This window comes from Triticum urartu, chromosome 5A (assembly GCF_056163025.1).
Source record: "Triticum urartu cultivar PI428250 chromosome 5A, HENAU_Tu73, whole genome shotgun sequence".
Classification (NCBI taxonomy): Eukaryota; Viridiplantae; Streptophyta; class Magnoliopsida; order Poales; family Poaceae; genus Triticum; species Triticum urartu.
In genome coordinates, this window is record NC_141877.1 from 372,681,801 (window position 1) to 372,708,713 (window position 26,913).

General features: G+C 44.9%; 1 pseudogene; it reads right to left on the minus strand.

The window, feature by feature from the left end:
- Positions 1–3,750: 3,750 nt before the first annotated feature.
- On the minus strand, positions 3,751–4,833 carry LOC147971433 (uncharacterized; annotated as a pseudogene).
- Between the last annotated feature and the right edge of the window lie 22,080 nt (positions 4,834–26,913).

Here is a 26,913-nt window from a genome sequence, read left to right on the forward strand (position 1 = left end):
TGAACCGGGGCAGGGCTTGCACGCTGAGCCCTCTCGACGATGTCGGTGCAGGTGTCCAGCTCAGGGCCCGGTTCGCTGATTTTGCCGATGAAGACGTGAATTCCACCAAAGGGGACCCGGTACCCGTATTCGATCGAACCGGCCTCGGGACCCCACCCTGCGCCGTTGATGTAGAGCTTGCCACGACGACTTTTCATGATCCAGCCCACAGCGTATCCCTTGAGTCCTTCAAAGCTGCCCTTCAAGAACTCGAAACAGTCGTGCGATAGCCCCATGGTTAGACTTTATCTTAATACTTTTCTCGTAGTTGCGGATGCTTGCGAGGGGGTTAATAATAAGTAGGAGGTTTGTTCAAGTAAGAGCAGCACCTAAGCGCCGGTCCACCCACATATCAAATTATCAAAGTAACGAACACAAATGAAACCAACATGATGAAAGTGACTAGATAAAATTCCCGTGTACCCTCAAGAATGCTTTGCTTATTATAAGAGACCGTTTTGGCCTGTCCTTTGCCACAAAAGGATTGGGCTACCTTGGTGCACTTTATTTACCGTTACCTGTCCGTTACAAATTATCTTGCTATCAAACTACATGTTCCTGACTATTTCAATGCTTGCAGAAAATACCTTGCTGAAAACCACTTGTCATTTCCTTCTGCTCCTCATTGGGTTCGGCACTCTTACTTATTGAAAGGACTATGATTGATCCCCTATACTTGTGGTTTATCAAGACTCTTTTCTGGCGCCATTGCCGGGGAGTGAAGCGCTCTTGGCAAGGAAAAATTTAAATTACGTGCTCAAATTTATTGTCACTTGTTACAATGGAGAACCATCCTTTGAGGGATTTGTTCGGGGTATCTTCACCTCGACCCAAACCACAATTTGTTGCCCCTCAACCTACCGCACCTACTGAAAATATTGGTTATGAAATTCCTTCGGGTATGATAGAACAACTGCTATAGCTAATCCTTATGCAGGAGAGGGAATTGAACATCCTGATATACACTTGATATATGTGGATGAAATTTGTGGATTATTTAAGCTTCCAGGTTTATCCGGAGATGAATCTAAGAAGAAGGTTTTCCCTTTATCTTTTAAGGGAAAAGCATTGACATGGTATAGGCTATGTGATGATATTGGATCTTGGAACTAGTATCGATTGAAATTGGAATTTCACCAAAAAAATATCCTATGCATCTAGTTCATCGTGATCAGAATTATATATATAATTTTTTGCCTCGTGAAGGAGAAAGTATCGCTCTAGCTTGGGGGAGGCTTAAGTCAATTGTATATTCATGCCCCAATCATGAGCTATCGACAGAAATTATCATTCAGAACATTTATGCTCGGCTTTCTCGTGATGATCAATCCATGCTCGATACTTCCTGTACTGGTTCTTTTGTGAAGAAGGCTATTGAATTCAGGTGGGATCTTTTACAAATAATTAAACACAACTCTGAAGATTGGGAACTCGACGAAGGTAAAGAGTCAGGTGTTAAGCTTGAGTTTGATTGTGTTAAATCTTTTATGAATACTGATGCTTTTCACAAGTTTAACACTAAGTATGGACTCAACTCGGAGATAGTAGCCTCTTTGCAAAGATCGATATAGTTGACTAGAGGGGGGTGAATAGGCAACTAACAATTTTTAGCTTTTATTTACCAATTTAGCTTTGCATCAAAGTAGGTTGTCTAGATATGCAACTAGGTGACCAACCTATATGATGCAGCAACAACAAGCACACAAGAAAGCAAGGGATACAACACAATATAAGCTTGCACAAGTAAAGGTAAGAGATAACCAAGAGTGGAACCGGTGGAGACGAGGATGTGTCACCAAAGTTCCTTCCCTTTGAGAGGAAGTACGTCTCCATTGGAGCGGTGTGGAGGCACAATGTTCCCCAAGAAGCCACTAGGGCCACCGTATTCTCCTCACACCCTCACACAATGCGAGATGTCGTGATTCCACTATTGGTGCCCTTGGAAGCGATGACGGAACCTTTACAAACAAGATTGGGGCAATCTCCACAAATTAATTGGAGGCCCCCAATGACACCTTCACCATAATGGAATATGGCTCTGCGGTGACCTCAACCGTCTAGGGTGCTCAAACACCCAAGAGTAACAAGATCCGCAAGGGATTAGTGGGGGGAATCAAATTTATCTTGGTGGAAGTATAGATCAGGGCCTTCTCAACCAATCCCTAGAAAATCAACAAGTTTGATTGGCTAGGGAGAGAGATCGGACGAAAATGGAGCTTTGAGCAACAATGGAGCTTGGGGGAGTAAGAGGTAGTCAACTTGGGGAAGAAGACCCCCTTATATAGTGAGAGGACAAATCCAACCGTTACCCACCTACTCAGCCCGCGACATGCGGTACTACCGCATACCCAAGCGGTACTACCGCACGGGCTCGCGGTACTACCGCTAGGAGGTGCGGTACTATCGCTCGCGTGGCAGGAGCCAGGTGAGGCTCTGTTGCACAAGGCAACAAGCGGTAGAACCGCCGGAGCGGTACTACCGCGCACCCTTGCGGTACTACCACAAGGCAGAGCTCATCCTGGGCTGGGAAGGCACGGACTAATAAAATTACATACGTTGCTACTTCCGCTGAGTTTCGGTCAGTGCAAAAATCCGGCACGGTACTACAACTCACAGGGAGCGGTACTACCGCGTAGGGTGGAGAAGTAAAAAGCTACTTCCGCCCCTACATACGCTCACGCCACGGAGTTGGGCCAGAGGCCACGGTACTACCGCATGCTAGGAGCGGTACTACCGCACTTGCGGTACTACCGCTACGTTGGGCGATACTACCGTGGCCAGCTGTGGTATTACTGCTCCCTTGAGCAGTACTACCGCACGCCGCAGACCAGTAGCACTAGGATGCCTTCATCTTCGCAGCGACAAGGGGAACACCGGTGCTCCAATGAAGCAAGGAAAGGTGGTGCAAAGGAATAGATGTGTACATGATGATTCCACCCTAACCTTTCCAAAGCGGACCCCCTCTTAATAGTACAGCTTTCCTATGACTCAAATCCACCGAAAAGAAACATAGAGAAATGCCGTCTTCGATAGGCTCCGAGGGGCACCGAATCATCTTGTGCCTAGACATGAGATATCTGTAATGCTCAATGCACACGATTAGTCCGCAAATGCATTGTCATCAATCACCAAAACCACTTAGGGAGAAATATGCCCTTACAATCTCCCCCTTTTTGGTGGATTGATGACAATACGAGATTTGCACATAGGGATATACAATGAAGCATAAGCAAACCCAACATTTATAAAATATAAACAGGCCCCCCCCCTAGATGTGTGCACTCTATAGAAGTGCTTTGGACTGCACGACACACATACTAGGATCAACACTCCCCCTATATTTTATAAACAAGGCAATCCTAGCAACAATATGAGTGGCGTTAAGCAAGGAAGCAAGATATAGCAATGAGCATGAAGTAAAGGGCTCATGACATAATAAGCTCACAATCTGCTAAACATGCTAGATAATAGGATAAGACAGAAGATAAGCTGAGGAAATATGTCTTACACCATATGATAGTCTCCTGGACTCACACGAACACAACCACACACCAAAGCAAACAAAGGTTCAACAGAACAAAAGCAAAGCGAACCAAAGCACGACACAAGACACAAGACTCATGAATCCTACTCTCTCTCCCCCTTTGGCATCAAGACACCAAAAAGCAGAGAGGACACCTACGATAGAGGTGGTGGCAAAACTCCACGGCATCACAAGTCATGTTCCTCCTCCTCAGACTCCTCGGCAGCGCGGGATGTAGAAGGAATGCCAGTCTCCTCTGACTCACTCCACCGGCAGTGCTGTCTGGTCCACTGCTCCTCATCTATGATCTGCTCCTCAGAGCCACTCTCGACCTCAAGGCCAACCTGCCTCATGATGGCCTTGTTGCGACGATGAGCCATCTTGGCGTTCACATGAGCCTGGTACTGACCCTTGGCCTGCATGCAGAAAAGAGCCTTCATCTTGGCCTTGAGCTTCTTGGCCCAAGTTGTCTCAGAAGAGGGAGGAGTGTATCCCTCAGAGTTGTCCTCTCCTGCCTCCTCATCCTCATCCACATCCATCCTAGCAGCCTCTGCCTCAGCCCGGGTGGTGGTGTTAGCCCACTTGCTCCTGATGCGTAGCTTGATAGGATCATGGCGGGTCCAGTCGGGAGCATGAAATTCTTCACCCGGAAAATGCTTCTCCCAAGTCTTCGAGATCAAGAAAAACAGGTAAGGGCCATAGATGGGCACTTTACGGTTGAAGACAGCAAAATGCAGCTCACACCACATGATATGAGATACATGAAGTGGAGCCGTTTGTTGGAGACGCGTCTTCTCACAGATGAGCATCATATCCACAAGATAGGCATGCACCTTGTCCTTGTCGCCTATGCGAGGAAAGAGTGTGTTGCGGAAGATCCTGTGCATGATGTCAAGGAACGGGTTCAGCACCCATGTCTTCTTGTCATTGGCAAGCTTCTTCTCAACAAGGTAGGGTTGAAGCTTGTTCTTGTTGGCTGACTCGGGGTTGGCGTGTGGGCGGACACCAACGGGCACATTTAGCCCCTCATCATGAACGTTCAACAGATCCATGAACTCCTTCCACTTAGCAGACATCCTCTTCCCATTGGTCATCCAAGTCATTGTCCGCTGCTCATCCGTGTGAAAGTGGACAGAAGCAAAGAACTAAGCCACAATATCCGGGTCAAAATCCAAGTGAAAAGTGACGAGTTCCTCAATTCCAAATTTCTCCACCAAATCCAAAGGCTCACCAAAGTATTCCATGTTGCTCTCCTTCTTCATATGATGCATGTCAATTCACTGCACTGGCACATGATCACATCCAGGAAGATAAGATTCTGTTGCTTGGTCCAAAACAAGTCATTGCCCCTTGTGACCTCCCTAGGGTTGACGTAAGGGTTGAGCTTCCTTTGCAATAGAAACTCTGCTTGAGGGATGTCATCCATTCCCATTGTTGGCTCCTTGGTCTTGGTAGCTGTGGACTTGGTTCTATGTTGTGGGGCACTGGAGCCCTCTGGAGCCTCTTGGTTGTACAGGCGCTTTGAGCTTGTGTCACGGCTGGGATTCGAGCGCCGGACATTCGAACCTGAGCCACCACCTATGACACGCAACACACACACACACAAGAAAAGCGAGAAGGGTTATTGCAAAGATGAGGGCCAAAACCAACTGAAACAAGCCGACAATATATTTGGAAGGACAAAATAGCAAATTTCCAACTCTATAGTAGTACCGTACCAGCACACGGATGTAAAAAATTACATCCGCTCGAGCCGCAGTAGTACCGTGCCGGTGTGGCACGGTAGTACCGTGCCTGGAGTGAAAGTAATTTTTTACTTCCGCGCCCCGGGCGGTAGTACCACTCTAGCGGAGTGGTAGTACCGCACGGGACGGTTCTTGAGTGGGCAAGCGGTAGTACCGCTCCAGGAGGGGCGGTAGTACCGCATGGATTCGAAACTCTCAAGAACTGCATCTATGGATCTAGAAAATCCGCAAAAAAATGGATTAGTACTACCATTGATTAAACTACACTGATGTATCACTCCAAATAGCATATCTACTGCACTAGCACTCTACTACAAATCTCCTCTTGCAAAGATTTAGCCGAAAATCACACGAACTACACATGCATCTCCCCAAGACCTAGAAGCACAAGAACGGAACAAAAAGAGAGGGACTAGGGGAGATACCGGGGTCCATGGCAAGGGCGAGGTGGGGAATGATCCCACCGGTCGGAACGCGAGGAGAGCGGCCAGAGACGGAGATCCAGTGAGGTCCTCCGGCGCCGTTCTTGGGCAAGAGAGAGAGAGCGACGGGGTGGGGAAAAGAGATGAATGGGTATGGGGGGAGTTGGAACTACCCATGCCCTGCTCTTAACCCCCACCCGCTCGCGACGGCGCGGTAGTACCGCAGGTCCTCACGGTAGTACCGCCCGGGCAGAAGTACCGCTCGTTGGGCGGTAGTACCGCTCTTCCAGCGTTAGTAAGAAATTACTGCCACGATGGAAGCGGTAGTACCATGCTTAGGATGCAGTTGTACACGCATAGAGCACCCCACCTCCTGCAGTAGTACCGTGGCTTGCCATGGTAGTACCGTAACCCCAAGAAAGTGCAAGTTTCGACAAGAAAAGAAGAACACGACCTTTGCAATGCAACCTTCAGGCAACCGGACACTCAAAATAGCACACACACACGAGGCAACAAAAACACCGGCTCGCCACAAAGAAAGAGGCAAAAGACAACAAGGACCAAACACGAAACACAACCTCTCCAAAGAGAGGGGGTGGCCGAAGCCACCTATGTTTGAGTCAATTGGTATGGCACCGCGAAGAATTATCCTTGGGCCCATGACCAAAACTCGTCTTTGAAGCACAAGTACCATAAAAAATGGCTAATGTGAATGAGTTGATCAGTTTATGCATAATGGGGGGAGGGAGAGTTCATTGAGAGAACAACACTCCCCCTATGTCCATGCCTACACTTAAACAAGACAACAGGACGAGTATGGTGGGGTGTGCAAGGGTTCAAGCCACATTGCTCGAATCAATGATATTTAGCTCATGCCTTAACTCGCAAAATCTTGCTTCATCCAAGGGCTTTGTGAAGATATCTGCAAGGTTATCATGAGTGTTGACATAGTTGAGCTCGATCTCCCCTAGCCTAATATGATCCCGGATAAAGTGATACCGAATCTCAATATGCTTCGTCTTGAAGTGTTGCACTGGTTTGAGAGAGATCTTGATGGCACTTTCATTGTCACACCAAAGAGGCACTTTGTCACAAATGACACTGTAATCCTTTAAAGTTTGCCTCATCCAAAGAAGTTGAGCACAACAACTATCGGCGGCCACATACTCCGCTTCAGTGGGCGAGAGAGACACACAACTTTGCTTCTTAGAAGACCAAATCACCAAAGAGCAACCAAGAAATTGGCGCCCTCCGAAAGTTGACTTCCTATCCACTTTTTCTCCCACCCAATCCGAGTCCGAAAAGCCCACAAGGTTGAAGTTTGCTCCTCTTGGGTACCATAAGCCAAAGTTTGGGGTATGAGCCAAATATTGAAAGATTCGCTTGACCGCCACATAGTGGCTTTCCTTAGGTGCGGCTTGAAACTATGCACAAATTCCCACACTCAACATGATATCCGGTCTAGATGCACACATGTAAAGCAAGGAATCAATCATGGAGTGATATACCTTTTGATCCATCGCTTTACCATTGGGATATATGTCAAGTTGGCATTTGACGGGCATTGGAGTAGAAGCCGTCTTGACATCACTTAGCTTCAATATCTTGAGCATGTCTTGAGTCTATTTGGCTTGGTTGGTGAAGGTTCCTTCTCTTCTTTGATTGATTTCGAATCCGAGAAAGAACTTCAACTCTCCCATCATGGACATATTGAACTTTGAGGTCATGAGAGCGGCAAATTCCTCATTGAAAGCTTTGATAGGGGAACCAAAGATAATATCATCAACATATAGTTGGCATACAAACAACTCCCCTTTGACCTTCTTAGAAAAAAAGAGTGGGATCAATTTTCCCAATTTCAAACCCACGATCTTGCAACAACTCTGTAGGGTGCTCATACCACGCACGTGGAGCTTGGTTAAGGCCATATAGTGCATTATCAAGTTGGTACACATGATCAGGGAAATAAGGATCCTCGAACCCCGGGGGTTGTTTTGACATAAACCAACTCATTAATAGGACCATTAAGAAAAGCACTCTTCACATCCATTTGTTGTAACTTGAAGTTATGATGTGAAGCATAAGCAATCAACAAACGAATAGATTCAAGGCGAGCAACGGGAGCAAAGGTTTCACCATAGTCGATACCTTCAACTTGGGAGTAGCCTTGTGCTACCAAACGAGCCTTGTTGTGAATGATAATTCCATGAGCATCTTGCTTGTTATTGAATATCCACTTGGTTCCAATTACATTATGGTTCCCTGTTGGCCTTGGCACCAATCTCCACAACTTGTTGTGCTCCAAGTTGTTGAGTTCTTCATGCATGGCATTAAGCCAATCCAGATCCTCGAGCGCCTCATAGACCTTTCGGGGTTCAACACAAGAAACAAACGCGTGATGTTCACAATAGTTTGCTAATTGTCTACGAGTGCTTACCCCCTTTCTTAAGCTTCCAAGCACATTCTTCATGAGATGATCTTTGGTAGTGAGCTTGGATGCAATCTTGGCGGCACGACGCTCCAATTCCTCCTCGGGGGTAAGTTGAGGACCGGTAGCTTGATCGTATTGAGCGTTTTCTTTAGCTTGTTCTTGATCTTGAGCTTGCTCTTGATCTTGAACTTGCTCGGAGGTGAGACACTTGGTGGTTCACCACCATTTTGAGGTCGATCTTGCCCTTGATCTTGTTCATTTGGTTGAGGGCCTTCACTTTGTTCTTTGGAAGCGTGTGGGTCTTAGGTTGGTGATGGTTCCACTTGAGTGGAACATTGTCAATCTCCTTCGGCCACAAGGGGTTCCTCAATGGGTAGGATATAACCAACACCCATTATTCTTATGGCTTGGGGAGGAATTTCATGACCTACATCACAAGTACCACTTTGCTCCACTTGGGATCCATTATTCTCATCAAACTCCATGTTACACGTCTCTTCAATAAGTCCCGTGGACTTACTGAGGACACGGTAAGCATGAGAATTTGTAGCATAACCAACAAATATGCCCTCATGAGCTCTAGCCTCAAATTTAGATAGATGAACACCTTTCTTGAGAATGAAACACTTACACTCGAACACTCGGAAGTACTTGAGGTTTGGATTGTTACCGGTGAGTATCTCATAGGGAGTCTTGTTCAAGCCTTTGCGGAGGTAGAGCCGATTGGATGCATGACACGCGGTGTTGATGGCTTCGGCCCGAAAGTTTTATGGAGAATTGAACTCCGCCATCATGATCCTTGCCGCATCCATCAACGTCCGGTTCTTCCTCTCCGCCACACCATTTTGTTGAGGGGTGTAAGGTGCGGAATATTGATGATTGATCCCCTCATCACTAAGAAACTCATCCAAGGTGTAGTTCTTGAACTCGGTGCCGTTGTCACTTCTTATCATCAAGATCTTTGCATTGTGTTGGCGTTGAGCTTCATTTGCAAAGTCGACAATGATTTGTTGGGTCTCACTCTTCCTCTTGAAGAAATATACCCAAGTGTATCTTGAATAATAATCCACAATCACCAAGCAATACTTTATACCCCCAAGACTATCAAAGGATGGAGGTACAAAGAGATCCAAGTGAAGGAGCTCCAAGGGCCTCTTTGAGTAGATGATAGTCATAGGAGGGCGAGCCTTCTCATGTAGCTTTCCTTTGATACAAGCACTGCAAGCATGATCTTTGGCAAAACTTGAGAAGACTTTGCAAAGATCTCATATTGACATGGGCTAAACGGCGATGCCAAAGCCATCCCACATCAACTTTAGCCATTAGGCATGTCGCAGTCTTAGTGGGTCGCTCCGAGAAGTTAAGCACATAGAGACCATTCTCGACATGCCCAACAAAGGCTACTTTAAGAGTCTTGCTCCACAAGAGGTCCACGGTATCAATATCAAATAAAGTGGCAAAGCCCATGAGTGCAAGTTGACGAACAGAAAGTAAATTGTATGCAAGGGACTCAACAAGCATGACTTTCTTGATCGTGAGATCATGAGAAATGACAACCTTGCCAAGACCCAATACCTTAGAAGACGAGGCATCACCCCACTCGACATTGGTGGGCATAGATGAAATCTTGTGCACGTCCACCACCATGTCCTTGCTTCCGGTCATATGATTTGTAGATCCACTATCGATCAACCATGATCCCCCACCGGAAGCAAACACCTACACGAGATTAATGCTTGGTTTTAGGTACCCATTTTGTAATAGGTCCTTTGATGTTAGAAACAAGGGTCTTAGGAACCCAAATAGACCATTCAATGTACTCATAAGTAGAACCAACAAATCTATGATAAACATGTCCATCACTAGCACGGCATAACACATAAGAAGGGTTAAAGTCGCCGGCCTTGTTGGAAGAAGTGGCATTGCCCTTCTTGACATCACCACCCTTCTCATTATTATTATTCTCCTTAGAAGTACCCTCTCCCTCCTTCACAAATGTTTGCTTGAGAGGAGGAGGTCATTTGGCCTTGTCATTCTTCTTCTTGTTCTTGGACTTGGGTGCAAACCCAATCCCCTCCTTGCCCACAACTTCCTTTTGATTGCTCAAAAGGTCGTTGAGGTTCTTCTCACCTTGTATGCAAGACACAAGGCCTTTCTCGAGTTGCTCCTTCAACTTTTCATTCTCCTCCACAAGATGCACATGCTCACAACACGGGTTAGTAGCATTTGCATTATCAATTAAAACCATATCTGGAAAACTGGTTTTTCCTTAGTTAGCTTCACTTGGAGTTGATCATGAGACTCTCTGAGGCTAGCATGAGCACCCTTCAAGGCTTTGTGAGCCTTGTCAAGTATATCAAACTCCTCCTTGAGTCTAGCAAGATCAACCCCAAGTCTGGCCTTCTTGGAATTGAGCACACGAGATACAACAAGAGCATGATCAAGATCTTACTTTAATTTAGCATGATCATTGTTGTGTGACTCCTCAAAAGCCAAACGATGACCACGCTCTTCCTCAAGAGCATTAGAGAGATCTGATATCTCATCGGCATAGTCACGATTATGCCCCTCCATCTTAGAGATGGTGTCTTCGTGAGCCTCGATCATGTCATTGGCTTCACCAAGTTATTCCAAGAGAGCAACAAAGTGCTTCTTGGATTTACCTTTGAGCTTACTCATAAAAGACTCAAATTAATTTTCTTCCTCATTGGACCCCTCACTTTCATCAATGCAATTCGTCAAAGAGGTAATAATAGTGATGGTGGTTTTGATGTTGGGGGTTACCTTGTTGGTGGCTTTGGCCATGAGGCACTTGGCGGTGATGTTCTCGTTGGGTGAGTCGAAGAGGGACACCCAAGGAGTTGTTGCAATGGCAACGGAGGCCATGGAAACCGTCTCACCATCTTCATCATCATCATCCTCATTGTACTCTTCTTGTGCCACCAACCCCTTGGGAGGTGTCTTCTTGGTGAAGTCGTTCTTGTTGGGGAAGGACTTGGCCTTGTCTTTTCGGATAAGCTTGCCACCATTGTCTTCCCTCTTCTCATATGGGCACTCCACAACAAAGTGGCTCACATTGCCACAATTATAGCATGTCCTCACATGTTGCTTGCCCTTGGTGCCACTTGAGTTGTTCTTGTTGAAGTTGGGCCTTGAGTTCTTCTTGCTCCAAAATTGCCTTGAAGCGAGAGCCATTTTCTCATGATAAGCATATTTTGTATCTTCGCGGTTACTCTCCTCTTCTTCATCTTCATCCTCTTCTTCCACACTAGCCTTGGCCTTCAAGGCAAGGTTGGGATTCTTTATGCGTTGAGAATGCAACACCGCATTTTTGGCGGTCTTATCTAAGATCCTCATTGCCACAAACTCATCCAACACTTCACTTGAGGACAAGGTGTGGAAGTCCGGCCTTTGACGGATGACGGAGGACATGGCCTTATGGTAAGGCATCATGGCCTTGAGAAACTTGTGCTTGATCCAATTGTCATCCGTATCCTTGCTCCCATGATTTGGGAGTGAGACCGCGAGAGTGGTTAATCTCCGGTAAAGCTCACAAGGTTCTTCATCTTCATTCATTGCAAACTCATCGGCTTCATCTTGAACCACTTCATAGTTGGAGCGTTGAATACTTGCGCTTCCCTTGTAAATGGAAACAACATGTTGCCATGCTTCCTTGGCCACGGTGAAAGGTCGAAGATGCGCAATATCTTTGGGAGGGATGGCCTCTTGGAGAATGCAAAGAGCGGACTCATTGAATTGATGATCCGCGGCTTCTCTAGGAGTGAAGTTGCTTGGGTCATGTGGGTAGAAACCTTGCTCAATAATTCTCCAAAGGTTATTAGAACTATGATTTAAATGACGTTTAAAGCGATAGACCCAAGAGGCAAAATCCTCACTTTTCACAAGCTTAGGAGGAGGACCAACATGATTCAAATGAGCGGAAGGAACCAGTCCTCCATAAGTAAGTGGAGATTCAACATGGGCAAAGATGCCATTTCCACTTCTACCACTAGATAAAGGAACTTTGTCACTAGTAGCTTCCCCCTTGTCGGAGTTAGCATCCGTCACCTTGTTAGCGGAATCACCCACTTTCATTGGTGCCATGGATAATTTAAGGCCTTCTAAAAACTTATTGACCATGCCTTCAACCTCGGTCATCATGGAGGTTTTCAGTGTGTCCAAAGCGCATTGAATTCCTCACGAGAGACCGAGGATCCCCCATCGGCCGTAGACGAGGACGGAATCACACCGAGGTGCTCCTCCCCACCGTCTACGATGTCAACGATACTCTTCGAACGGCAAAGTCCTTAATAAAGAGACGAGGCTCTGATACCAATTGAAAAGATCGATATAGTTGACTAGAGGGGGGTGAATAGGCAACTAACAATTTTTAGCTTCTCTTTACCAATTTAAACTTTGCATCAAAGTAGGTTGTCTAGATATGCAACTAGGTGAGCAACCTATATGATGCAACAACAACAAGCACACAAGCAAGCAAGGGATACAACACAATATAAGCTTGCACAAGTAAAGGTAAGAGATAACCAAGAGTGGAACCGGTGGAGATGAGGATGTGTTACCGAAGTTCCTTCCCTTTGAGAGGAAGTATGTCCCCGTTGGAGCGGTGTGGAGGCACAATGCTCCCCAAGAAGCCACTAGGGAAACCGTATTGTCCTCATGCCCTCACACAAATGCGAGATGCCGTGATTCTACTATTGGTGCCCTTGGAGGCGGTGACCGAACCTTTACAAACAAGGTTGGGGCAATCTCCTCAACTTAATTGTAGGCTCCCAACGACACCACGAAGCTTCACCACAATGGAATATGGCTCCACGGTGACCTCAACCATCTAGGATGGTCAAACACCCAAGAGTAACAAGATCCGTAAGGGATTAGTGGGGGGAATCAAATTTCTCTTGGTGGAAGTGTAGATCGGGGCCTTCTCAACCAATCCCTAGAAAATCAACAAGTTTGATTGGCTAGGGAGAGAGATCGAGCGAAAATGGAGCTTTGAGTAACAATGGAGCTTGGGGGAGTAAGAGGTAGTCAACTTGGGGAAGAAGACCCCCCCCCTTATATAGTGAGAGGACAAATCCCCAAGCAGTACTACCGCACGGGCTCACGGTACTACCGCTGGGAGGTGCAGTACTACCCTTGTGCGGCAGGAGCCAGGTGAGGCTCTGAGATCCACTGAACCTTTCGGCCTAAATTACAGCATACCGACCAAGAATAAACCTAGACTATACAACAAAAAAATTGCAGCATATTACATCCCCTCGGCATCAAAGTTCGCCGCTAGTGATAATAAAGGGTAACCAGACAGCAGATTAAATAAACTAGGCAGGTCGCCACTAGTGGAAGTTAATAGGCAGACAAAATAATAGACAAAACCGACATCACTTCAACACAATTCAAGAAAGGTTAGCCCGGCCCAGGAGCTGCGGCGCAAGCAGCTTAGCAACCTGATGAGATTACGCTTCTTTGGCGCTCATATCCACCAACTTAAGCTTCAAAGCATCAATATATGTCATGTACTTACGGTTAATCTTGCATAGAGATTGCAGTTCCAGTCATATTTGAGCAGAAGCATGTATTTATGCTTGAATTTTAAACTGAAGAAGTCGAAGAAATTCAGGTGGCAACTTCATCGAGCTTGGGCCACTGAGTAAGTTTGACACTACATCAAGATGTGATTTTGTGGTTGTATCCCTACCCTCAATATGTGTTGCCTTCTCCTCTGGAATATGTGTTAGAGGGACAAACAATGGGTTCGTCTCACTATCATTGTGGCAGTTCTTACTAGCAGCAGTGTTGTCACCCTGAAAGAGAAACAAGTAGGTAGATAAAAGGTTTTGCACGTATAAGCATCAACGTTGTCAATTCATCTCATTTCTTTGTCAGAAATAAAGAGACACGGTTTAAAATAGCATGAACATAATAGGCATTGTTCATACTTAAGACGGCAGGAAATGACATTGTGCAGGAGCGGCTAGCTTCACCAGACCACTGGATTACAGATCAAGAACACAAGCATATATGTAGTTCTAAACAACATATAAGCATGAATGGTAAGTGTACTGACAATTTATACCATTTCAGATTAGTAAACAAAGAGACACGATTTAAATAACATTAATATAATAAGGCATTGTTCATAGTTGAGACATAGCAGGATATGGCATTGTGTTGTTGTTGGTAGTCTCACCACACCACTGGATTATAGATCAAGAACACAAGCATACACATAGTGCTAAAGAAGATAACTTGCTATGTTTAGTTTAATTTACATGGTATGAATAAGGAACTAGATTGTAAAACTAAAGACTGAAATTGAGAAGGACAAACTTATGTTTATGTACTTCTACTTTATAAACTTTGAACAAGCAATTTGATGCAGACGACAAAAATAAACAGCATTTGCACTCATAGCTATCCAAATATAAACAAAACAGTTTGAAGGCTTGAGGAGGACAAACTTACATTAGTAGTGATGACAGGCTCTATAAAGGCCTTGTCCATATTGATGGGGGGCAATTCAAGAAGTTTACCACACACTCTTCTTCAAGACTATTGCCTTTATTCTACATTTTGTTAAGAGTGAATATAGATATGAAATATAGGAACAAATGGCGATTATTTAACTTAAGATGCAGAGTACAAATGTAAATACAGCATACAGGCAGAAGGCACGGACAAGAGCAATGCGGAGCTAAACTTCTTCAGTAACATTGGTTTTATTCTATATTTTGGCAAGAGTAAATGTAGATTTGATGTGTAGAAAAATGGAGGACAAGGGGAAAATAAGCTGCAAAGTGCACATGAAGAACTAGCTGACAAATATAAGTACAGTGATGAAGGACAACATATACTTACAAGAACAATGCAGAACTAAATTTCTTCTTAGGCATTGGGTTTATTCTACATTAATTTAAGCATTAATATAGATCTGATAATTTGCAGCGAACAATGGATAAGAAAGCTATAATGCACAATCATGTCACATAATCCACCAGGTATGAATGTAAAGACAGCGATAGGACAATAGGTACTCACAAGAGCAAAGCAGCGACCAGCATAGTTGCGATATCCTAGGTTTTGCGGCGCTGGTTCTATCGCCAATATACGTCAGGTGCTATGTGATTTCTCTGGTAGCACCACCTTTTTCAAGGACTTTGCTTATACTCCTTCAGGTTCTGCAATCACCCTCTTCCTTTTGGATGTCTGAAACACAAGAACAACATTTGAATGGAAAAACATGGTATGACAACAAATGGAATAGGTGTTTATAATGGATGGGCATGGCATCTTCACATATATCATGAGTAAACTAAGCAGATGGTGGTGCAACAAAGCAAAAGAAATTCAAGACACCTTATGCAAGATATGTGCAACCAATAAAACCTTGCCAAATTAGAACAGACACCTTATTGGGTGAACATGATAGGTCATCTTCCTTTGACTCCTTGAGCTCAGAATAGTCATTAGGATCATATTCTGAATATGAATCTATAGGTCGAGAGCATGTGGGTTTCATTGCATCCAGAATGGACCTCAATCCCTTGCTACCAAGTTTGTTACCCATTGAACTGTTCCGCAATATTCTTATGATGTGCGCATTCTTATATTCATTGTGATTACGTACAATATCTGTAAAGCATGAAAACACAAATAGTAGTGAGATTATCTTTGTAATTGAGAGGATATTGTAATATAATAGAGGCTCCTTGTAAACCCTTGTGTGCTATCACTGGATTCCGATGAGAGAGCCCATGTGTGCTGTAATATCGTGAGTAGATAAATATAATCTGGCACAACTACACAAAAAAATAAGCTCCCTGTTGGGGGCCCCAGATGTACGGATAGTTGGCAGACGATAGGTTCATAATATACCGTATAGAAAGTTTATTGCCAAACCATGATAATGAGAGCGTGGAGCCAATAGGCAGATCGTAGTGTAGATAATAGGGGTACACCATAACCACCATAAATAAATTGGGAAAGCGGAACTGGCTGGAAAACATAGGGTTTTGCCACTACTAATATGTAGCCTATCGATCACCTACAAGCTAGCTCTATTCATCTGAAGGTGCACAGCTGTTACTATCAGTTTAGTCTATCAAAGACAGCGCGGCTCCCACCATTTCTGGGGTATTATGGCAGACCAACTCGAAATGCGAAATCATTTAGCAGAACCGTCCCAATAGAGGTGTCGACTGCAGATGTCCCTGCTCCCCTTCCCGACAAGGAACATACTGTGCTTACTAAAGAAGAACAGAAGAGGAACATGTTAAAGAACAGAAGAGGAAGCATATTCTGCATGTGTGCATGCAAGTCGGGTGACTTTTGTCATTTGGGTCAGTCGACCATTTCAGGCGGTTGGATGAAGATCCTACGTCTCCTAACCCTTCTTATTTCTCGTCTCTGATTCTTCCCATACAGAACACCACACGGGCCGCAGGCCGAACCACCAGCCCGACCCCCCCCCCTCCCCGCCCTCCCCTGAACCGCCCCCACCGCATGTGTTCCTCCGCCACCCCCACCCCCACCAAGCCCCCACCTGCGTCGAGTTTTCTTTGTTTGGCGAGGCCCCACCATCGCCCCCACAACCACCGTCCCCGCCCGAGCCCCTTCCTTCGCACTGGCAAACTCCGGTGAGCTCTCAAAAATCAACTGACCCAATTTTGAAATTTAGTCTACCGTCATTTAACTAGTGTGGAATATAAAAGGGGAAAACCATAAGCATTGCGAATATAGTGTTGAGCGTGCCATGGCGGATCTGTAGGTGCAAACCGGACAAAGGCAACTTCGCAACCAATGTTTACTTTCAACTAACAAGTAAGTGATGGACAAGAAATCAGAGTAAAGTAGTGGCGATCTATTTTCTTGCCGTGATAAATAAGTTGAGCTGATACGAAAGAGTACCGCCTCTGGTGCGGCGCCGTGTATGCATCTGTGAGAATTTGATGGTGCTGCGGTAGTGATGACTGTCTGCGGTGTGGAAGCAGATCTAGGAGGGTAGACAGTGGCGGCGGGGTGCGGTGGACGAGACGGTCGTAGGAGCGGCGCCGGCAGGGTGGACGACGCCGGGGATGAAGCGAGAGGACTGGATGCAAGGATCCCGGTCCGAAGCCGTGGATGAGGGAGATCAATCTCTTCTAATGGACAACTGCGTTGGGGTATCAGCTCCGGCATGGTGGAGGAGGACGGCGGTGGATGGGGTGGCAGACGGAGGGTGCTGGGGTGGAGAGGGTGTTTTGTCGCCCACGGAGTACGAATGGGGAAATGGAGGGAGAGAGGAAGGGGGAACCATGTCTTCAGGGCGCGCTTGTCTCAAATGCCACGAAATTTACAAACTTAGCCCCCGTTTAAAATTTCCTACATCACATCAATATTAGTCGGTTGGGGATAGGACGGTAATCTCTCATACACCGAATATTTGCCGAAGAGAGTTTGTTTTTGGCGCCCACCGTGTATGAATCGGGGAGGGAGTCGATTTCGGCTGAGGAGACACTGTGTTTTGGCGCCCACCGTGTATGAATCCGGGTGAGAGGCGGTTATGTCACGTTTGAGTGAAATTACAAACCTACCCCTATCAAAACCTATAGAAATCGAGCCGATAGGATTTGCGTGTCAGGGATAGGCGGTAATTTCCATCTCGCAGATTTTGGTTTCGGACGGTTACTACGACTTACCCGCTTCGTTCAAATTTTTGCAGAGTAAGAGTGCACATTTACCGTGCCAACTCAATTTGAATCCAGTTTGTGTTCCATTTTTGTTCGGGCAGGATCCATTTTCGATTGGAATAAAATTCTATATACAACATTTTTATATATACTTTCAAAAGCACAACACCCTTTATACATAAATATGGTTTACAAATGGCATGATCTCAGATTTATAAGGTTGTATCCATCTTAATTTGGATTTCCAAATATTTGAAACCACTTTATGTTGAAATCCAATGTATGCATTCCTCACTAACTATCTCCAATTACTGTGTGTTTCATGTGGTTCTTTGTACTTCTCAAACATGTATAATGTGTTTCACACATGCAACATATAGTGTAATCCAGTTTAGACATTAATTGCATATAAATCATGCATTGTCTCTAATTAAAGAATCTATGGATCGCTAATATTGATAAACTATATAACATTGCACGTGTCCGCAAATTCAAATGAATATGCATGTTTGATACACCAATTTGTGTTATGATATTATCGATGTTGTGATCTCCAGTTTAAATATTTGAATCCCCTTTAATCCATATATTCGTCTCATATAGCTATCACTCATGCTTATATAGTAGTATCTCTCTAGACCTATACGTGTTCATCGTCTCTCGGGTATCTCTCGTGCTACCTGTATGTCGACAATGATCTTTTATCTTCGCAACACACTGACGGTACTCTCTCCCCCGACCTTCATCACTCTATCTCTCTCAAAGTATATCTCGCTCCCTGTTATGTGTCTCTAACTATGATTCTTCATGTGAAATATCTTTCTCTCACACAAACACAAACTTCGTCTCCCGGGATCTCATTTCTCTCTACTATTCCCCTGTGTGCCACTCGCACACCCCCTCTCACACAGATATGTCTTTCGCTCCTTAGGTATGAGAAGCTACGACTCTTCCTCTTAAATATCTCTTTCTCACACACAAACACAAACTCTGTCTCCCAAGGTCTCATATCTCTCCACCGTTCTGTTGTATGTCGCTCACACACACTCTCTCCCCCTAGAGATATCTTGTGTTCCCTCATATGTCTCTCAAGCTATCACTCTCGTTGTGAAATATCTTTCTCTCTCGCAGACACAAAACTCCATCTCTCGGGATCTCATTTCTTTATGATATTTGTTTGTATGTGACTCACATGCACCCTCTCTCTATCTATCTCACACCCACACACATAACTCAGCCTTCTGATCCACTCGACTCCTATCTCTAACACACACTAGCTAGCATCTTTATCTTTCTATTTATCTGTTTCTCCATCAACCTTCTTTCTCGCCCTCACTCTTGCTTCCTATAACGCACACTATATATGTTTCTCTCTACATGCGGTCAAGTGCCCTCCTTTTATCTTTCTCTCTCACACACACACATAACTTCACCCTCTGAACCACCCGGCGGTCATCTCCAACACTCAAACTAGCCGATGTCCCTCTAGCTAGCATCTCTATCTCTGTATATATCTGTAGTTTCTCCGTCAACATTTCTTTCTCGCACGCACTCTTGCTTCCTATCACCCACACTATATATGTCTCTCCATACATGCATTTATAGGTTGATCCCTTTTGCACAATCGTTGTGTCTCACTCCATCTGCTCGCCATAGATGCATGCTCCATCCCACGCCACTGTCTCTTAAAGACAAAAACACATGCTCAATTCTCGAGCCTTCTTCCCTGCACTCTAACATGAATGCATATTGTCATACTGATCTATCTCTCCCATGTCGTTGATCTTATGACTTATGTCTTCTTTCTTTTATCTCGATCATGCTCACGCGCACACACACACACATCCCATGTATACATGTATGCCTCTCGCACATGCACGTTCAAGGTCTCCTATGTCTCCATACGTAGTTAATTACCCTCAACCCTAATGCCACATCGAATCGTTCTCTTCTTGTGTGCACATAACTTCCGCCTGGATGGGTAAAACACACACTCACACTTAACAATCTCCTTCTAGCTACCCTCCTCTCTCACTCTTCCCCTATATCCCCGAAACCAATAAGACCATCCCTTCGTTTAATTCCCGCCTACATGCACCATCGATATATAGTAGTCTTCCTCGGTGTCTCTCGAACAAACACGTTCTCTCGATGTTGACTCCTCTCACGCGCACACGCCTTCTCTTCCCTCTCTACGAGCCTTTTCTCTCTCGCACACCCTCGTTGGTGGCCTCTGCCATACACATCACCTCTTTATGATGAAGCCACGCACACTTAAATTACATCCGCCACCGAGGACCCCGTGTCACACACACACACCCACCCACCCCCCACACACACCAAGACTCCATCTCACACACACATGCTCTAGGTGGAGCATTTGTTCCTACCACCCTTCGTCCAACCTTACCTGTATGATAAGAAATCACCTTAATTTACTTTTATAACATGGACAAATTCCACTTTACTTTAGTAGTTAGCAAACTTATCATCTCTACTCATATAAAAAATGACTTGGTGATGATGGTGTGCCTTCTGTCTTGTAATATAGACCGTCCGATCTATATCTGACAGATAAAAAGCAAACTATGACAATTTTACAAAAGATACCCGCACCTCTCTCCACATTTAGAGCATGATTGGTTTGCTGCCAATATTTGGCTAGCCAAATGTTGGAATTGCCAAATATTGGCAATACCAAGACTTGCCGAATATTGGCAACTTTATGTGAGATAGGCAAGACAACTCGGTAACCAACCAAGTAGTAGCGAATATTTGGCACAATGCCAAACATTGGCATGCCTATTTTTGGCACCAAACCAATTATGCTCTTACAGACAAGGCCTTGCCTCATTCATCCTTACCTCCCACAACCTCATTGCTGAGCAATTAAAAAGGAAGTCTCTGGAACAATCTAGCGTGGTGGCCGCTGCCGCCTGCCGACGCCGTCCATCCCCATGCCTCCGCCCAGTCCGACAACCAGTCACCACCACGCTCCACTCCTCACCTTATCTCTCATCTTTCATTTTTTCGATGAAATTGTCGAGATACCAAATTTCTGATAAAATTCTCGAGATATCATTAGTTTTTACACATGGGATTACTCCTGCATGGGTCAATCACAACAGGTGTTTTGTAAAAAAATGCATGTTGATGTTCCGTGCAATGCATGAGCATCTTGCTAGTAATTATATAACGCAAATCACGAGCAGGAAGTGACATTTTTTTCACACAACCACGTTAACATGGCCACGTAAATCACTAGCTAAAGTGTAATACCATTATACTTATATCCCAATGCAAAAGGTTGAGTACATGTCCGAAGAGTAGAGTCGCACACACGCACTCTATCGCTCAAAATCTCTCACACACACCAGTTACGTGACGCCCACTTAAGTAGACACGTGTGTTACAATTTGTGCACCCGCGGGTACATGTGATGGTGCACATTTATTTAAGCCGGACGGCGAACCCAAAAAGTAGCTGCATTCATTTCCCTCCCGCCGCCTCTTCTCTGGTCGCCATAGCCCAGTAGCCATGGCCCGGCCGAAGGTAACGTCATACGTCATACTCCCGCCGGAGCAGTGCTTTAATCTAGAAATTTTAGTGGTCATGCATGCATATTTTTGTGTTAGCACTCCTATATAAGGGTTGACCGGTCGCTTCCCACGGACGTGCGCGGGCGGTGGAAGAGGAAGGAGAAGGGAAGCGGGCTGTGAAGTAACGTTTTTACCACATTTTCTTAGGAAACTGAGTGCAATAATTGGGTAGTTTTGCAAACTACCAGTACTACACCTGAAACGGTTCAAAACCAATACCACCACCACGCTCGCGTCTGACCGCCCTGGCCGACCCAACCCCCCTCCCTTGCCGGTGCACACTTCTCGCGTGAAACAGTCAGCGTCGCCCCGGAACGTCGGTGCCGCATTAATGCCCGGCCAGAGCAGAGGCGACCTCTCACTGGCACCGACTTTGAAGCAGCGCGTCGGGCGAGAGAGCGTCGCTTCCCTGTGCATGCGATTGCTCCGCGTCGAGGCTAGCCATAGTTTGGATGAGTCTCCATCGTGGTGAGCCACACTAACTGTGATGATATTGACTCCCGTTCCCCATAGTTATGGATCGTTCCATCTATGAAGAACACGTGGGACTGGAACTACGAGACGTACATGTACCAAGGAGTGGATGTACGAACCTGAGTAATGTAGCACAATAAGTGAAGTAGAAAGGCACAAATAGTATGAACATGCGTGGCATATATGCATTTGTCTCTTACTACCACTAAATGTTGTACGTGCAATGCCCGGTGATGTTATGGAGTACGTGCCTAAGTAGTCTACTACTACTATATTAATTGGATGCACATATTAGGTTTTATATTTGTTTACGTGTATGCCCCGAGACCTTCCAACTAGACATGTCTTTCTCTCCGGGTCGCACTTCGTATCGTTCATACAACTAGTACTACTACGTGTGGTCTTCGATCCAGAAGTGGAAGAAGTGGAGACGCTCTACACATTGTTCATGTCCCAGTCCTTTCCCTGATGTGTGGGACATCCAGCACGTGCCGTGTTTGGCACTCCTTCGTCGTAAGAGTTGAAACGCTAGCATTCATCAGAAATAAAAAATGAATATAAATCAGTAGTGATACTATACCACGCAGTTTGCTTGCTCCTCGATATCGGAAAGAATACTTCCGTTCGCCGACATGTGGGACGTCGACCATCCTGGTCCACTTCCCATGCCCGCAGAACTCCAAGGGAGAGTCACCCTCGTCGTCGCGCCACGGTAATTACTAATGAGCCGTCAAATCACAGGCCCAACCTTTCCCACTGTGAAGTTGCTCGGATGAAGGAACCATCATGACTTCATTGAATTCCGCTTCTTGAAGAAAACTACCGTACCAGCAGTACTGCTAGCTATAGTAGTTACTCCAGCAGAGGCCTCCTTTGGTTCATAGGATAGGAATTTTATAGGAATATGAAAATCATAGGAAGTGAGATGACATGCATCTCAATTCTTATAGAGAAAGAGATGACATTTGATGCATAGGATAGGAATTTTTCCATTGAGTCTAGACTAACGTACTGGTAATTTGCTCTAAAAACTACAATAGTAACTAGTATTGGTACATGCTCGTAATTAATTAAACAAACATACGGGCGACACAGACACACACACTAACTACTAGTACTACTACTTCTCACATGCTGGCCAGACGCCGTCGTTCTCCTTCCCGGCTTTGTCGGCGACACCCCACCGTGCTTGGATCTCCGCCGACCTCTCTGCAGTAGCGCATGTGTCCTCTTCTTTCTTGCGGGGGCGGGCCTCTCTTTTCTTGAGTGCTTTCAGACTTTTCCGCTCCCTTTGTGCGGCTTTGGCCGCCTCTTGCTCTACCGCCCTTTCGGCCTTGGCAGCTTCAAATTCCGCCCACATAGGTGTGAGGTCGTGAGCAGCTATGAACTCAGCATGTCGGCATGCCATCGCTTCTCTACCATTCTATGTGCGGTCGTGGGCGGCGAGGAACTCGGCATGGCAGGATGCCATCGCTTCCTTACCGGTTAGTGTATGGCGCGGTGGCATGAACGACGCTTGGTGACAGCTCTGGGGTGGAGTGGCTGGACAACCATATAGTGCATTGGTTTGTCAAGAGCTCAAGGACAGAAGAGAAGGAAATTTGGATTCCCCTTCAATCCTGGTCATTTATTACCGAGTAAAATGCATTGGCGGTCATCGAACTTGTCTTAATGGCTCACTTTGATTATTGTATACGAGATATGGTGATTATACGGTCACTGGCTCAGTGTATAGCTCTGTATTTGTCTGGTTGACCAGTCAAATAGTCCGCATGCGCCTCATCAGCTTGTGTTCTTTATCTATCTATCTATGCGGGCCTACCTGTCAGTGGAGAAAGAAATAAAAACCAAATTTTTGCATATGTGAGGAATCAAACCACAGACTCGTCGCTGCAATGCACACTCATCATCCAAATGAAAATGAAATACTTTGCGTTAAATTCACACATGAATTTTTTTATTATACATGATGCACACATTAGCGCACACCGTCCATAGAGGCAAGTAGCATGTACGCGTGCGGACACTCACGCTCACGCTGTCAAACCATGCTAATGCATGCATGTCGCCCTCTCAATCAAAGTCCTATGCAAACAGCAAGCCCATCACCTGCGCGCCCCGGTGGTGCCTGACATTACTGTTTAGACGTTTGCTGGAGGCCTCCGTGAACACCGAGCATGTATTCACCTTGCTCAACACCAACGGTCATACAGTACTACCTCAACAACTACTTCCCGAAACCCACATGTTAAACAGATCCTACTCATGCAATGTTTGAGGATTAAGACTAATGCATAAAAACTGGGTAATAAGGGATATGATCAAAGTGTTACTTGCCTTGCTGATGATCTCAAAACCCTAGTGGCTTGTAGTAGCACGCTTCGCACTCCGAAAACTCTATCATGAACAAACAATAGCATACATAAGCAATCAAACATAAGATGCAAGGTTAAAACTCAAATAAAAAGATCCAAACTGAAAGTTCAACTGAAGAGCTTCGATTTGCAAAAAGCATCAATCGAATCGGAGCTACAGTAGTCAAACTACGATCAAAAGAAGTTTGAAATCTAATATTCTTGAAACCAAATTTTAAATTGTCAAAACCATGTTCCAGTTGATTATCTGGAAAGAGGGGAATAATACAAAGATTTTGGCGTTGGTTTCGCTGGATTTGGTCAAGCGAGCAAAAAGTTGCGAGGGTTTGAAGTTCAGGGACTAATCTGTGATAAAAAAATAATCGTGGATAGGTCCCTAGCCAAAAAATAAATAAAAAGAAAAATCCTATCGAACGAACGTTCGCTATCAGGGACAAACGAGTGAATACGTTCGCTAATAGTGACGTTCGAGTGAACGTTTGCTACTTAGCGAAACCAAAAAAAAGACAAAATCAATCTAACGAAAAACCAAAAATAACCGGGGTGTCGGTTCGGCGGTCTTTACCGGTTCGTAAAAAAACCAACGGGTCGGCGGCGGCGGGATCCGGCAAGTCCGGCAAGGCGGGGCTCCGGCGACGGCTCACGGCGGTGGGGCGAGCCAAGCGGCGGCGCAATGGCGAGTAGGCGGCGCAGTGAGCGCCTTTTAAAGGGGCCAGGGGGGCGAGGCTTGCGGGAGGGGGCGCGGCGGCGCGTGTTCGACCGGGACACGATGGTGGCGACGGCGAGGCTCGGGACTCTGTCCCGAGTCGGAGGAGGAGGCGGCTGTGGCTGGTGGGTCGGCCTGCTTGGCTAGGCTTCGGCCCAGTCGGGCGGGAAAAGTTTTTTTTTAAATAAAATTTCACCCGAAGAAAATCCTAATAAAATATATAAAAAAAAATCTAAAAATACCAGAAACAATTTTCACCATCTAAACCTATTATTTAGAACAAAGTGAACATTTTTCTGGCCTAAAAATGCAATTTTCAAAAAATGCACATTTTTCTAAATTCAAATAAAATAGCAAGTAAAATCCAAATGAAATATAAATTTGATTTTAAATTTTCTTCTCCAATACTCCTTTCTTTTGAAGAAGTCATATTATCTTCTCTCTTTTATTTTAAATATTGGAAATAATTGGAGAGAAAAATATTAAAACTAAATTGATCCTCTTTTCAAATTTGAGAAAATTCAAATATGAAAATTTATGAAATCTCCAACTCTCTCCTTGGGTCCTTGAGTTGCTTATTTCTAGGATCACAACCAAAATGCAAATAAAATATGATATGCATGTGATGACCTATGTATAACATCCAAATTGAAAATTCGGATGTTACAAACTGAAACTAAGTGGGTGTGCATCCAACTTGCTTGCTCATGAAGACCTAGGGCACTTGAGGAAGCCCACCATTGGAATATACAATCCAAGTTCTATAATGAAAATTCCCACTAGTATATGAAACTGATAACTCAAGAGACTCTCTATATGAAGAACATGGTGCTACTCTGAAGCACAAGTGTGGTAAAAGGATAGTAACATTGTCCCTTCTCTCTTTTCTCTCATTTTTATATATTTTTCTCCTTTTTTGTAGGCTTATTTGGCCTCTCTCTCTTTTTGGGGGGGGGGCTTCTCTGGCCACTTTTATTTTGATAACCTCACATGGGACAATGTTCTAATAATGATGATCATGACACTTTTATTTACTTACAACTCAATATTACAACTCGATACTAGAACAAAGATATGACTCTATATGAATGCTATGTGCAATGATCTAGCGTGGCAATGAAATCAAAAAACGGACAAGCCACGAGAACATCATGCTAGCTATCTTACGATCATGCAAAGCAACATGACAATAAATGATCAAGTCATGTATATGATGATGATGGAAGTTGCATGGCAATATATCTCAGAATGGCTATGGAAATGCCATGATAGGTAGGTATGGTGGCTGTTTTGAGGAAGATATAAGGAGGCTTATGTGTGATAGAGCTTATCATATCACGGGGTTTGGATGCACCGGCGAAGTTTACACCGACTCTCAAGGTGAGAAAGGGCAATGCACGGTACCGAAGAGGCTAGCAATGGTGGAAGGGTGAGAGTGCGTATAATCCATGGACTCAACATTAGTCATAAAGAACTCACATACTTATTGCAAAAATCTATTAGTCATCAAACAAAGTACTATGCCCATGCTCCTAGGGGGTGTATTGGTAGGAAAAGACCATCGCTCGTCCCCGACCGCCACTTATAAGGAAGACAATCAATAAATACCTCATGCTCCAACTTCGTTACATAACGGTTCACCGTACATGCATGCTACGGGAATTAAAAACTTCAACACAAGTATTTCTACAATCCACAACTACCCACTAGCATGACTCTAATATCACCATCTTTATATCGCAAAACTATTGCAAGGAATCAAACATATCATATTCAGTGATCTACAAGTTTTATGTAGGATTTAATGACTAACCATGTGAATGACCAATTCTTGTCATCTCTCTAAATAGATATAAGTGAAGCAAGAGAGTTTAATTCTTTCTACAAAATATATGCCCATGCTCTAACAAATATAA